The sequence below is a fragment of the Carcharodon carcharias genome, chromosome 16 (assembly GCF_017639515.1).
Source record: "Carcharodon carcharias isolate sCarCar2 chromosome 16, sCarCar2.pri, whole genome shotgun sequence".
NCBI classification, from domain to species: domain Eukaryota; kingdom Metazoa; phylum Chordata; class Chondrichthyes; order Lamniformes; family Lamnidae; genus Carcharodon; species Carcharodon carcharias.
The window spans coordinates 89,151,760-89,167,586 of NC_054482.1; positions in this window are offsets into that span (position 1 = coordinate 89,151,760).

The following is a 15,827-nucleotide window of genomic DNA, read 5'->3' on the forward strand; positions in this document are numbered from 1 at the left end:
TGGGGAATGTAAATACAACAAGAATGAGTACTAAACAAAAACAAAAACAGAATTACCTGGAAATCTCAGCAGGTCTGGCAGCATCGGCGGAGAAGAAAAGAGTTGACGTTTCGAGTCCTCATGACCCTTCGACAGAACTTGAGTTCAAGTCCAAGAAAGAGTTGAAATACAAGCTGGTTTAAGGTGTGTGTGTGGGGGGCGGAGAGAGAGAGAGAGAGAGGTGGAGTGGGGGTGTGGTTGTAGGGACAAACAAGCAGTGATAGAAGCAGATCATCAAAAGATGTCAACAACAATAATACAAAAGAACACATAGGTGTTAAAGTTAAAGTTGGTGATATTATCTAAGCGAATGTGCTAATTAAGAATGGATGGTAGGGCACTCAAGGTATAGCTCTAGTGGGGGTGGGGAGAGCATAAAAGATGTAAAAAAAAATAAAATAAATAAATATTTTTTTTTTCTTTTTATAATGGAAATAGGTGGGAAAAGGAAAATCTATATAATTTATTGGGAAAAAAAGAGAAAAGGAAGGGGGAATTTCCCTCCCCCATCCCCACCCCCTTTCTGTTTCCCCCTTCCTTTTCTCTTTTTTTTCCAATAATTTATATAGATTGTCCTTTTCCCACCTATTTCCATTATAAAAAGAGAAAAAGAAAAAAAAAAATATTTATTTATTTTATTTTTTTTTACATCTTTTATGCTCTCCCCACCCCCACTAGAGCTATACCTGGAGTGCCCTACCATCCATTCTTAATTAGCACATTCGTTTAGATAATATCACCAACTTTAACTTTAACACCTATGTGTTCTTTTGTATTATTGTTGTTGACATCTTTTGATGATCTGCTTCTGTCACTGCTTGTTTGTCCCTACAACCACACCCCCACTCCACCTCTCTCTCTCTCTCTCTCTCTCTCTCTCCGCCCCCCCACACACACACCTTAAACCAGCTTATATTTCAACTCTTTCTTGGACTCGAACTCTAGTTCTGTCGAAGGGTCATGAGGACTCGAAACGTCAACTCTTTTCTTCTCCGCCGATGCTGCCAGACCTGCTGAGTTTTTCTAGGTAATTCTGTTTTTGTTTTTGTTTTGGATTTCCAGCATCCGCAGTTTTTTTGTTTTTATAAGAATGAGTACTAACCTATAGATACGGGTTGAGCATCTGCATGCCCCGCTTCAATAGGCTCCACAGGATGCTGATGTTCTATGTATAGAATTAGCACCTCCTGCTATCTTAGGGGCTTAAAGTTGGGTGCTTGCCCTAGAACTGTGGGACTTCATCTCGTGCAATCATGAAGATTTGGCTAAATGTCATTTGTTTAATGAATCCTACTATGGTTCTGCAATTAGCCACTGTTACAGCATGCAAGTGGATGATGTAAGCCCAGACTTCTTAAGTAGGTGAAAGGTGTATCATGCATGAATATGCATTGTCTTATTCTTGTGCCAAATGTCCATGCGATTGAGGAATCATCATATTTGAATATGCAGTAGGTTGTGCTGAAGTGAACTGTGTGAATGCCAGAGTAGAATATTAATAAGGAGAGCAAACTTCTTTGAAGTATTGAAGTTTTCCTCAGGTGAGAGAAAGACCACCTTACAAAGGACACTGTGTTACCCTACTTTGCCACTTTTTCTTGCCTCAGATGCCTTGTAAGGAGCAGGCCTCTCTGAGCCAACAATATCAACCCTCCATTGTGCTGTCCTGCTCAGAATAATTTCCAAACTTCTGTCCAAAACTGAAGTCGTTGTCCCTCCTCTCTGGCTAATTGCAGGCCCATGTCGCAACTTTCAAAATAAGCAGCCCATAAAACAAGCAAACAAAAAATCACAAGTGCTCTTTTTAAGGAGCTGAATCTGCATATTTAACTTCCTGCCCCACATTTCCTCACCCCACCTCCACATTCCCAGTAATTGGGCCAGAGCATGTGGGAACCCAACATACTGATGTAAATTATGTCGAAAATCTTGGAAGGTCCCTCCCCATGCCTGTAATGTGGATTGCACTGGCACATGGTCAGTTGCTGCCACTGGTTTTCCCCAGTAGCCCTCATATTTCTCCGCATATGGAACGCATCACTTTAATTGCAACCATCACTTTAAATTTAATCCACTGGCCAGATGTTTCACCCCACGTCCCCCCATTAGGCTTGCACTTTACATAAGACCAAAGCTGTACAAGGAGCTCAGAATAATTCTTCAAATGACCTGACACAGACAACTGGAGGCAGTCAGCTCACTATGCTGATAGTTAGCTTTGCATCAGCAAGTAGCAAAAAAAGCATAAGCTTAGCCTGGAGCAAAAAAATCAAGCAGGGTTGAAAAGAAAGGGTTACAAAAGAAAAATACTGCAGATGCTGGAAATCTGAGGCAAAGGGAAAATGCTGGAAATACTCAGCAGGTCTGGCAGTGTCTGTAAAGAGAAGCAGAGTTAACCATTTCAAGTTGATGACCCTAAGAGCATTCCTCAGTTTTGATAGAACATAGAAAAGTTACGGCGTAGAAAGAGGCCATTCAGCCCAATGTGTCTGTACCGGCCATAAAAAGTGAAAATAGAAGCTAGCCGCCCATTTTTAATCCCATTTTCCAGCACCTGGTCCATAGCCTGGCAGGTTACTGCATTTCAGGTGCATATCCAGGTACCAGTTAAATGACTTGAGCATTTCAGCCTCAACCACCAATTTAGGCAGTGAATTCCAGATGCCCACCAACCTCTGGGTGAAAATGTTTTTTCTCATGTCCATTCTAATCCTTTTATCAATCACCTTAAATCTATGCCCCGTGGTAATTGACCCCTCAGCTAGGGAAAACAGGTCTGTCCTGTCTACCCTATCTAGGCCCCTCATAACTTTGTACACCTCAATTAGGTCACCCACCCCTCAGCCTCCTCTGTTCTGAGGAAAATAACCCTAGCCTATCCAATCTTTCTTCACAGCTGCAATTTTCAAGCCCCTCCTGTAAACTCTCTTGTAAATATCCTCTGTACTCTCTCCATAGCAATTATGGCCTTCCTGTAATGTGGTGACCAGAACTGTACACAAAATTCTAGCTGTGGCCTAACCAACATTTTATACAATTCCAATTTATACATTTCCAGCATTACATCCCAACTTTTGTATTCAATACCTCATCCAATAAAGGAAAGCATCCCAAAAGCCTTTTTTTACCACCTTTTCCACCTCTCCTCCCACCTCAGGAACCTGTGGACATGCACTCCAAGGTCCCTCACCTCCTCAACCTCTTTCAATATCCTCCCATTTATTGAGTATTCCCTTGCTTTGTTTTCCTTCCCCAAATGCACTACCTCATATTTCTCTGAATTGAATTCCATTTGCCACTTTTCCACGCACTCAGCCAAACCATTGATATCATTCTGGAGACATTATTTACATAAGTATGTTGTGTTCCCAGCATGGTCTGGCCCAATTACTGGGAATGTGGTGGTGAGGTGAGGAAATGTGAGGCAGGAAGTTAAATGTGCAGATTCAGCTCCTTAAAAAGAGCACTTTTGATTTTTTTTTGCCTTGTTTTATGGACATTTTATATGATATTTACTATCAACTACATGGCCAATTTTTGTGTCATCTGCAAACTTCCCAATATTGTCTCCCACATTTAAGTCCACACTGAGCCCTGCGGAACACCACTGGAAACCGCTTTCCACTCGCAAAAACATCTATTGACCATTATTCTCTGTTTCCCGTCACTGAGCCAATTTTGGATTCAACTCACCACCTTCCCCTGTATCCCATGGGATCTCACTTTTCTGACCAGTCTGCCATGTGAGACCTTTCAAATGCCTTACTAGAATCCATGTAGACACCATCCATTGCACTATCCTCATTCTCAAAAAGTTATATTAAGTTAGTAAGAAATGATTTTCCCCTAACAAAACCATGCTGACTATCCCTGAGCAATCCATGCCTTTCCAAGTGACAGTTTATCCTCTTTCTTATAATTGATTCCAATAATTTGTCCACCATTGAAGTCAGAATGACCAGCCTATAATTTTCTCATCTATCCCTCGCACCCTTTTTAAATATTGGTACAACTTTCAAAGACTTCCAATCATATGGTACCTCGCCTGTATCTAGTGAGGATTGGAAAATTATCCTCAGAGCATCCGTTATTTCCTCCCTGACTTCCTTTAACAACCTTGGATACAATCCATCCGGCCCTGGTCATTTATCCACCATCAAGGATGTCAGTCCCTCCAGTACTTATTCTCTCAATATGCTTATTGTATCTAACATTTCACTTTCTCTTTAACTAGAATGTCAGCATCATCCCTCTCCTTAGTGAAGACAGAGACAAAGTACTCATTGAGAACCCCATCCATATCTTCAGCAACAACACACAAGTTACCATGTACATCTCTGATTGGCCCTACCCCTTACCTTGTTATCCTCTTGCTCTTAATGCACTGGTAAAACATTCTTGGGTTTTCTTTGATCCCACCTGCCAGTGTTTTATCATATCCTCTCTTAGGTTTCCTAATTTCCTTTTTTACTTCACCCCTGTACTTTCCGTACTCCTCTAGGCTTTCTACAGTATTAAGCTTTGTGTGACCATCAAAAGCTCTCTTTTTCTGCTTTATCTTACCCTGTATGCGCAACATACTGTATTCCCTGTATTCTCCCAATGTGGAAGAACATGTGGATCCATAATTGGGCTCCTCAGTCATCTGAAGTCTCACCAAACCTGACGGAAGTCATCCTCGATTCCAAGAGACCGCTGTCACCAATGACAACAATGACGACGGCTTCTGGATAACCACGGGACTCTAGATTTGGCAGTAGCACCTTTTATCTTTGTGGAGGCATGTCTACATTGTGCCCGTGCAATCTCGTTTTTGAATACCTCCGGTCTAGTAGCTGTATCCAGTCCACTTATACCAGTTCACCTCTCAGAATTGTAAGATTTGTCTACCCCAATTTAGAACTTTTACTCCTGTTCTATCTTTGTCCTTTTCTATAATGATGCTAATTCTGGGGAGGTGTGGTGGTATTGTTGCTGGACTAGTAATCCAGAGATCCAGGGTATTTCTCTGGGGACCCGGTTCAAATCCAGCCACGGCAGTTGGTGGAACTTGAATTCAATATAAATCTGGAATTAAAAGTCTAATGATGACCATCATGTCGATTGTTGTAAAAACCCATCTGGTTCACAAATGTCATTTAGGGAAGAAAATCTGCCGTCCTTACCTGGTCCGGCTTACATGTGACTCCAGGCCCACAACAATGTGTTTGACTCTTAAGTGCCCTCGGAAATGGCACAGCAAGCCACTCAGTTGTATCAAACCAATACAAAGTCTCAAAAAAGGAATGCAACCAGACGGACCACTCGGCACCAACCCAGGCACTGGAAATGACAACGGCAAACTCAGCCGTGTCGACCTTGCAAAGTCCTCCTTACTAACATCTGGGGGCTAATGTCGAAATTGAGACCTGTCTCACAGATAATTCAAGCAACAGCCTGACACAGTCATCCTCACAGAATCATATCTTACAGATAATGTCCCAGACACCACCATCAACATCCCTGGGTATGTCCTGTCCCACCGGCAGGATGGGCCCAGCAGAGGTGACGGCACACTGGTGTACAGTCAAGAGGGGTTGCCCTGGGAGTGCTCAACATTGACTCTGGAACCCATGAAGTCTCAAGGCACCAGGTCAAACATGGGCAAGGAAATCTCTTGCTCATTATCATGTACCGCTCACCCTCAGTTGATGATTCAGTACTCCTCCATGTTCAACATCACTTGGAGGAAGCACTGAGGGTGGCAAGGGCGCAGAATGTACTCGGGGTGGGGGACTTCAATGTCCATCATCAAGAGTGGCTCAGTAGCACCACTACAGACCCAGCTGGCTGATTCCTAAAGGACATAGCTGCTAGACTGGGTCTGCGGCAGGTGGTAAGGGAACTAACAAGAGAGAAAAACATACTTGACCTCATCCTCACCAACCTTCCTGCCTCATCCTCACCAACCTTCCTGCCCATGACAGTATCAGTAGGAGTGATGATCGCACAGTCGTTGTGGAGACGAAGTCCTGCCTTTACATTGAGGGTACGCTCCATCGTGTTGTGTGGCACTACCACTGTGCTAAATGGAATAGATTTTGAACAGATCTAACAACTCAATACTGGGCAACCATGAGGCGCTGTGAGCCATCAGCAGCAGCAGCAGCAGCAGAATTGTACTCGAACACAATCTGTAACTTCATGGCCCAGCATATGCCCCACTCTAACATTACCAACAAGCCAGGGGATCAACCTGGTTCAATGAAGAGTGCAGGAGGGCATGCCAGGAGCAGCACCAGGCATACCTAAAAATGAGATGTCAACCTGGTGAAGCTGCAGCACAGGACAAAACAACATAAGCAGCAAGTGATAGACAGAGCTCCCACAACCAACGAATCAGATCTAAGCTCTGCAGTCCTGCCACATCCAGTCAGGAACGGTGGTGGACAATTAAACAGGTCACTGGAGGAGGAGGCTCCACTAATATACCCATCCTCAATGACGGGGGAGCACAACACATCAATGCAAAAGATACAATATTCAGCCAGAAATGCCGAGTGGATGATCCCTCTCAGCCTCCCTCCTGAGGTCCACAGCATCACAGATGCCAGTCTTTAGCCAATTCGATTCACTCTACATAATGTCAAGAAAGGGCTGAAGGCATTGGATACTGCAAAGGCTATGGGCCCTGACAACATTCCAGCAATAGTACTGAAGACTTGTGCTCAAGAACTTACCGCATCCCTAGGCAATCTGTTCCATTACAGTTAAAACTCTGCCCTATTCCTGGCTTTATGGAAAATTGCCCAGGTATGTCCTGTACACAAAAAGCAGGACAAATCCAACTGAGCCAATTACTGCCCCATCAGTCTACTCTCTATCATTAGTAAAGTAATGGAAGGGGTCAGCAACAGTATTATCAAGTGGCAATTGCTTAGCAATAATCTGCTTACTGAGGCCAAGTTTGGGTTCCACCAGGGCCACTCAGCTCCTGACCTCAGTACAGCCTTGGTTCAAACATGAACAAAAGAGCACAACTCATGAGGTGAGATGAAGACTGCCCTTGACATCAAGGCTGTATTTGACTGAGTGTTGCATCAAGGAGGCCTAGCAAAACTGGAGTCAACGGGAATCGGGGAAAACTCTCCACTGGTTGGAGTCATATCTAGCACAAAGGAAGGTGTTTGTGGTTGTTGGAGGTCAATCATCTCTGCTCCAGGACATCACTGCAGGAGTTTTTTGGGGTAGTGTCTTCGACCCAACCATATTCTGCTGTTTCATCAATGACCTTCCTTCTATCATAAGGTCAGAAGTGGGGATGTTCGCTGATGATTGCACATTGTTCAGCAACATTCACGACTCCTCAGACAATGAATCAGCCCATGTCCAAATGCAGCAAGACCTGGACAATGTCCAGGCTTGGGCTGATAAGTGGCAAGTAACATTCGTACTACACAAGTGCCAGGCAATGGCCATCTCCAATTAGATCTAACCATCACCCTTTGACGTTCAATTGCATTTCCATCGCTGATTCCCCCACTACCAACATCCTGGGGGCTAACATTGACCAGAAACTGAACTGGACTAGCCATATAAATACTGTGGCTACAAAAGCAGGCCAGAGGCTAGGAATCCTGCAGCGAGGAACTCACCTCCTGACTCCCCTAAGCCTGTCCGCCATCTACAAGGCACAAGTGAGGAGTGTGATGGAATACTCCCCATTTGCCTGGATGAGTGCAGCTCCCACAACACTCAAGAAGCTTTACACCATCCAGGACAAAGCAGCCTGCTTGATTGGCACCACATCCACAAACATTCATTCCCTCCACCAACGAGCACAGTAGTAGCAGTGTGTACCAAGTACAAGATGCACTTCAGGAGTTCACCAAGGCTCCTTAGACAGCACATTCCAAACCCACGACCACTAACATCTAGAAGGACAAGGGCAAAGGATGGATGGGCACACCACCACCTGGAAGTTCCCCTCCAAGTCACTCACCATCCTGACTTGGAAATATATTGCTGTTCCTTCACTGTCACTGGGTCAAAATCCTGGAACTCCCTTCCTACTTTATGGATGTACCTACATCACATGGACTGCAGCGGTTCAAGTAGGCGTCTCACCATCATCTTCTCAAGGGCAACTAGGGATGGGCAATAAATGCTGGCCTAGCCAATGAAGTCCACATCCCGTGAATGAATGAAAAAAATCTAACTATCATTGTCAGTATCTACCCCCCCACGCCCGACCCCACCGCTGCTATTTCATCCACTCGCCCAACTTCATTTCCTAAGACTTAATCTGGAGTTGTGCCCCCTTTCATTGGGCTTGTTACATGCTGGCTGAAAAAGTTCTCTTGAATGCAGTTCGAGAAATTGTGCCCTCTGTGCCCTTCACACTGCTCGCATGCCAATTGATATTAGAGTAGTTGAAGTCTCCAACTATTACTGCCCTATTGTTTTTGCACTCAGAAATTTGCCTAAATATTTGCTCTTCTAACTCCCTTCCACTATTTGAGGGTCTATAGTACAATCCTAGCAATTTGGCTGCCCCTTTTTTATTTCTGAGCTCAGTCCATTTGGCCTCATTTGGTGCTTCATTTAGTTTGTCATCCCTTCTCACAGCTGCAATTGTTTCTTTAACCAATAATGCTACACCCCCTCCACCTTTTTTATCCCCCTCTTGATCCTGCCAGAAAACTCTAAATCCAGGGATGTTGAACTGCCAGTTTTGCCCCTTTTTAAGCCAGGTTTCTGTTATAGCGATGATACCATGCTGCCGTGTATCTATCTGTGCCCTCAGCTCATTGGCTTTATTGGCTAAACTCCTTGCATTTACATAAACATCTTTTAACAAGAAGGGTCATCGACCTGAAACATTGGCCTGGATTTTTACCAAGCCAGTTTGACTCTGGCACTCTTTAAAAATGGCAGGAGGGTCCCGATTCCGGGATTCCCAACAGCATTCCTGGACTGTTTAATTTTTGGGAGTGCCTAAGGGTGCGGACTGGTTCCTTTCAAAAGCCAGCATCCAGCACTCCCGGCTTGGCCTGCTCCATTGCAGAGATAGGCATGTCCTACTCTTCTGCAATTTTCTTGGAGTGGAGTAAGTTTTTTAAAGAGTCATGGTTCATGGACCCTTAAAGGGGTCATGAATCCAAGTGTGCATGAGGGGACCTTTTAAAAGTTAGTTCAAAAAGTCCCCCTCCTGCCCCCTATGCCAAGTTCTGCCCTTCCATACACCCCCTATGTCCCCTAATGCCCCAATGCCAAGCTCTGCCCTTTCACACAATCCCAATGGCCCCTAATGGCCCCTATGCCAAACTTTCCCTTCCACCCACCCCCTATGTACCCTCATGCATCTAATGCCAAATTCTGCCCTTCCACTACCCCAAGGCCCCTCATGCCCTCTATGCTAACCTGTGGCTCTCCCATGCCCATGACCCACTGAACATTTTGTAGAACCAATGAACCCTATAATGTATAGTGATATGTGTAAAAAATTAGCTTTGAAAAAAGTAATCGATTGATAACTTTCTCCCATGCTTGAAAACAGGCTGGACTGCAAGGTAATAAAAATGTCAATCGTCCTTTGAAGTTTCGAAACCATTTAACAAACATTGTGAAATTGATGGCAGAGATCAGAGAGCCTGAGCTGCCAATCAAACAATGTTTCTTCTGGGGTACACACGTTCTCGTGTTGAAATAGCTGTCTGGACTCTCTGCCAAGTCTCATTATGTATGCTTGGGACATAGGGGTGGGTGGGAGGCATGAGGTGGCATGGATGGGGCATGGGGAGTGTTTAGACCGTGAAGGGGGTGAGACGGCTGAAAGCTGGAGGACCTTTGTGTTTTTATTTTAACTGGGACAATGTCCCATGGCACCAAGGCAGGCCTTTTAAACAGCCCATCTCGGCACCCGGCAGCCTCTGTGGCTGCCTCCACACTTCTTCTCAGGTCAGCTGGCTCAATTCCAGCCTGCAGCTGGCCCCCAGCAATGAAGATCCTGCCTTTGCAGGCACTTTCTCCTGAGGGTGCGGGCCAAGCTGGGAATTTTCCCGACTCTCCTTACCCACCTCGATAATGAAAATCCAGGACATTAACTCTGTTTTTCTCCATAAATGCTGATCTTTCCTTCACTTCATACCTTTCTAGCACTGCAACAGCAAATCTGGTGGTGTGGTCACTGTCCAGGAATATTTCATCTCAAAACTCTTTCTCTTGTGCTCCTACTAAAACTGGGCCAATTTAATTACTTCTGAAGTCCTTTAAATGAGCCTCGCCTGTTTACCTTCTGTGAACACTCTGGGCTATTGTAAAGAATAGATAAAAAAAAGCTTTTGTCAGGAGTAAATGAGCATGTGAGTGTGATCACGAAAAATACTTGCAACGTAACTCTTACCCTGATTTGCAAACTGCCACAAATCTTTAGCCGCATAATTTGGCAGTGCAATTAAGTAGCAATAGAAACAGTTGGGCAAGAATTTCCTGGGAGTTGCTCCCACAAGTATGTGGAATTTCAGGCAGTCTTCTGGTACCATTATGGGTGACAGAACACAAGTATGCAAGGAAATCACCAGCCAATTAACTTGCAGGCTTTGGATGAGGACATAACATTTGTTTATGAGTCTAACATATAACTGAAATGTTCAAGTGGAAGAATACCTTATTTCCACAGTAACTTACAGTTGTGATGACTATCCTTGGGCAAAATGACTGTAGGGTGATTTACACGAGTAATATAAAAAAATCCCTTAGCAATTCACAGGGGCAGTTGTAGTTTTGCTTATTTAACATAGGTATAGTATAGGTTTATCTTAATCATGGAACATCCAAGTCTTTTTTCTTTGTGGGCCAAGGAGGCTCATACCATGGAGCGCCATGGGCCACATATAAAGTTTAAATCTATGTTCCCATTCACTCCCAAGCAGCTGATACAATAGGTCTTAAGGCACGACATTCAACATCTGTGACAACATAAAACTGGCAGTGTTGAATGTTTCACCCAATTTTCCTCTCCATTAACTCTTCATAACTTAATTGATTAGGACAATTAGAAGCTCATTACTACCTTTGTTCAGCTCCTGTATGGCCTATTAATAAACTGCAAAGTAGCAACTCAGCAGATCACTGCCAATACATCACTGTATTCAATTCACTCCATGTTATATCAAAAAACAGCTGACAGCACTGATACTGCAATAGCTATGGGCCCTGACAATAATCTGGCAATAGAATTGAAGACTCATGCTCCAAACTAGCCGTGCCCCTAGTCAAGCTGTTCCAGTACAGCCATAACACTCACATCAATATGGAAAATTGGCCATGTATGCCCTGCCCATAAAAAGCAGGACAAATCTAACCTGCAAATTACTGCCCTATCAGTCTACTCTTGATCATCAGCAAAGTAAAGGAAGGGGTCATCACCAGTGCTGTCAAGCAGCACTTGCTCACCAATAACTTGCTCACTGACGCCCAGTTTGAGTTCTGGCAGGGTCACTTGGCTCCTGGCCGCATTAAAGCCTTGGTCCAAACATGGAGAAAAGACCTGAACTCAAGAGGTGAAGTGAGAATGACTGCCCTTGACATCAAGGCCGCATTTGACCGAGTGTGGCATCAAGAAGCCCTAGCAAAACTGAAGTCAATGGAAATCAGAGGGAAAGCTGTTCACTGGTTGGAGTCATACTTAAAACAAGGGAAGATGGTTGTGGTTGTTGGAAGTCAATCATCTCAGTCCCAGGATATCTGTGCAGGAGTTTCTCAGGGTAGTGTCCTCGGCCCAACCATCTTCAGCTGCTTTATCAATGGCCTCCTTTCCATCATAAGGTCAGAAGTGGGGATGTTCACTAATGATTGCACAATGGTCAGCACCATTCGTGAGTCCTCACATACTGAACATTCACGCCACAAAGTGCCAAGCAATGACCATCTCCAACAAGAGAGAATCCAATCATCTCCCCTTGATATTCAACAGCATTACGCTTGCCGAAACCCCCACCAACAACATCCGATGGAGAGCTTTCCCCCTTATTTCCATTGACTCCGGTTTTGCCACAGTCAGTCAAATGTGGACTTTAATGTCAAGGGCAGTCACTCTCACCTCACCTTTGGAGTTCAGCTCTTATGTCCATGTTTGAATCAAGGCTGTAATGAGGTCAGGAGCTGAGTGGCCCTAATGGAACCCAAACTGAGTGTCAGTGAGCAGATTTTTGCTAAGCTAAGCAAGTGCCACTTGGTAGCACTGTTGATGACCCCTTGCATCACTTTACTAATGATCGAGAGTATACTGATGGGGTGGTAGTTGGTTGCATTGGATTTGTCCTACTTTTTGTGTACAGGACATATCTGGGCAATTGTCTTCATTGCTGGGTAGATGCCAGTGTTGTGGCTGCATTGGAACAGCTTGGCTAAGGGCGCGGCAAGTTCTAGTATTATTGCCAGAATATTGTCAGGGCCCATAGCCTTTGCAGTATCTAGTGCCTTCAGCCATTTCTTGATATCGCATGGAGTGAATCATTGGCTGAAGACTGGCACCTGTGATGCTGGGGACCTCTGGATGAGGACAAGATGGATCATCCACTCAGTCTTACTGGCTGAAGATTACAGCAAACGCTTCAGCCTTATCTTTTGCTCTGATGTCCTCCATTATTCAGGATAAGGATATTTGTGGAGCCTCCTCCACCAGTGAGTTGTTTAACTGTCCACCACCATTCATGGCTGGATGTGGCAGGACTGCAGGGTTTAGATCTGATCCAATGGTTGTGGAATCGCTTAGCTCTGTCCATCACTTGCTGCTTATGCTTTTTGCCATGCAAGTCATCCTGTGTTGTATTTCACCAAGTAGACACCTCATTTTTAGGTATGCCTGGTGCAGCTCCTGGCATGCTCTCCTGCTCTCTTCATTGAACCCTGACTTGATGGTAATGGTAGAGTGGGGTATATGCTGGCCATGAGGTTACAGATCATGGTTGAGTACAATTCTGCTGCTGCTGATAGCCCACAGCACCTCATGGTTGCCCAGTCTTGAGTTGTTAGATATGTTCAAAATCTATCCCATTTAGCACGGTGGTAATGCCATACAACACAATGGAGGCTATTTTCAACGTAAAGATGGGATTTCATCTCCACAATGACTGCATGGTGGTCACTCCTACTGTCATGGACAGATGCATCTGCAGCAGGCATATTGGTGAGGGTAAGGTCAAGTATCTTTTTCCCTCACCACCTGCCAATGACTCAGTCTAGCAGCTATGTCCTTGAAGACTCGGCCAGCAGTTGTGCTGCTGAGCCACTCTTGGTGATGGACATTGAAGATTCCACCCCCCCGCCCCCAGAGTATATTCTGCACCCTTGCCACCCTCAGTGCTTCCTCCAAGTGGTGTTCTAGATGGACGAGCACTTATTCATCAGTTGTTGGGGTGGAGAGTGCCAGCGTGGCATTATGTGGTGATCTACAAGAAGTTTCCTTGCAAATATTTGACCTGATGCTGTGAGATTACATGGCCGTCTGGGATATTGTCTGTAAGGTATGAGTATGACTATGTCAGGCTGCTGCTTGACTAGTCTGTGAGACAGCTTTCCCAATTTTGGCACAAGCCCCCAGAGGAGGGCTTTGCCAGGTCTACAGGCCATTGTCATTTCCAGTTCCTAGGTTGATGAAAGGCAGTCCATCCAGTTTCATTCCTTTGAGGCTTTTTAGTGGTTTGATACGACTGTAGTGGCTTGCTAGGCCATTTCAGAGAGCATATAAGAGTCAACCACAGTCTGGAGTCACATGTAGGCAGGATGGCAGATTTACTTCTCTAAAGGGCATTAGTAAACCAGATGGGTTTTTACAACAATTGACAATGTTTTCATGGTCACCATCACACTTTTAATTCCAGATTTTAATTGAATTCAAATTTTACCATCTGCCACAGTGGGATTCGAACCCTGGTCCTCAGAACATTACCCTGGGTCTTTGGATTACTAGCCCAGCAACAATACCACTATGCCACTGCCTTTGAGGTACACCCACTGACATCAGTGCCTTCAGCTGCTGAGGCCCTAAACTCTGGAATTATCTCCCTCAATCTTTCTACCTCTCCACCTCAATCTCCTCCTTTAAAAAGATCCTTAAAACCAAACATTTTAGCCATCTATCTTAAGTTTTATTTATTCATTCATGGGATGTGGGCATCGCTAGTTCGTCCAGCATTTATTGCCCATCCCTAATTGCTCTCCTTCTCATGCTCTCAGTGTCAAATTTTGTCTGATGGTACTCCAGGTAAAAGCCTAGTAATGTTTTACTGCAGTCAAGGTGATACATAAATGCAAGTTATTGCTGTCATTCTATTCCTGAAGGTCCTTTCTGTACTTTCTAAGACTGCCATATGCAACTTCTTTGTCTCCTTCTTGAGTTCTGTGCCTGAAGACAGGCCCTTGGCAATTATTCGCCAAATCACTGTAAAGTGCTGTGATTTTTTTTACTATGAGTAGGGTGAAGAGGCAGGCAGATCAAACCCCATGTAGTTGGCATGAATCTGATCCACTCGCTAGCCATTTAATCAACTGAACTAACCGATCTGTACAATCTTCCCACAAAAATACAATGATTATAAATATCTCCAACATTATAATTAGCTCTTAATTTTTCTATGATTTCTGAAATTCAACAATTAAAACATTCAACAATTAACCAAACTTGAAGTGTTTACCCTGAAATCCATCGCAGAAAATTCACTGCCTCCTTTGAATTTCGATCTGCCTTGTTCACGTACATGCCAGACAGTCCCACAGCAAAGGCCAATAGGTAAGTGAAATTCTCCATTGACTTGTTTGGGAAACTTTATGGAAAGATCACAGCAACTTCTGTATGAAGAAACCAACACATTTCCTCATTTCTGCCTTTCTAGCCTATTTCAATTTCTTCAATACAATGCACCAATGCAAATAATTTGTCTAGAAGGCAATTATCTCCCCACTACATGTTTTTAACTTAACAGAGGAGGAAGAAATGACCAGTGACCTCTCCCTTATTGATTGTATTTCTGAAAACACTAATTGCAGGACCATTTCATTGTGTATGCAATGTCTTTATTTTTAAAGAACTATGTCATTGCAATGGGCTAAAATGTTTAAAAATCTATATTACTTTTGATTTACCCTTCGCTGGCTCAAGTAATAACTCTGAGGCAGACACTGTCTGTATTCTTTACACACTGCTGCGAAAGGAACACTGAGTTACTGCAGTGGTTGCCACAGTAACAGGTTACTATAGCAATCAACTTTGCAGCCCTTTCATGCAGGATGTATTGGTGTTGTCTGATAAATAAACATGGCAGAGTCTAATGTTACCATGGCTTTCTGACCATCTCAACAATCCCCTCCAAATGTTTTGTTAAAAAAAAAGAAAAGTAAATACTGCGTTTTGATTCATTTAAAATGTTATCTGACGCAAGGATGTCATAATAAAATGGAAGAAATTCTTATCAGGCTCTACCATGAAAAATGCTAAGTGGTTAAATAAGTGGTATTGCCGGAATCCTGGGTGGAGCATGTAAGTCTTGTTCAACAACTGATTGCACATTTATTCTGGCTCATTAAAAACAAACATTCTGACTGCAGATTGAAAAGACCATACAATTCGGGGTACGTTATTAAAAGTCTGAACTGTTTTATGACATTGACATTCACTGTTTATGCATTTTGTATTTTATGTAATGTTGACAATAATGAGCACTGGAAGGCATGGTAAAGTGGAGCACTGCCCTTTCATCTTTCAAGCTTGGATTTAAATCTGGACTACACTTATGATTTGGGACTTT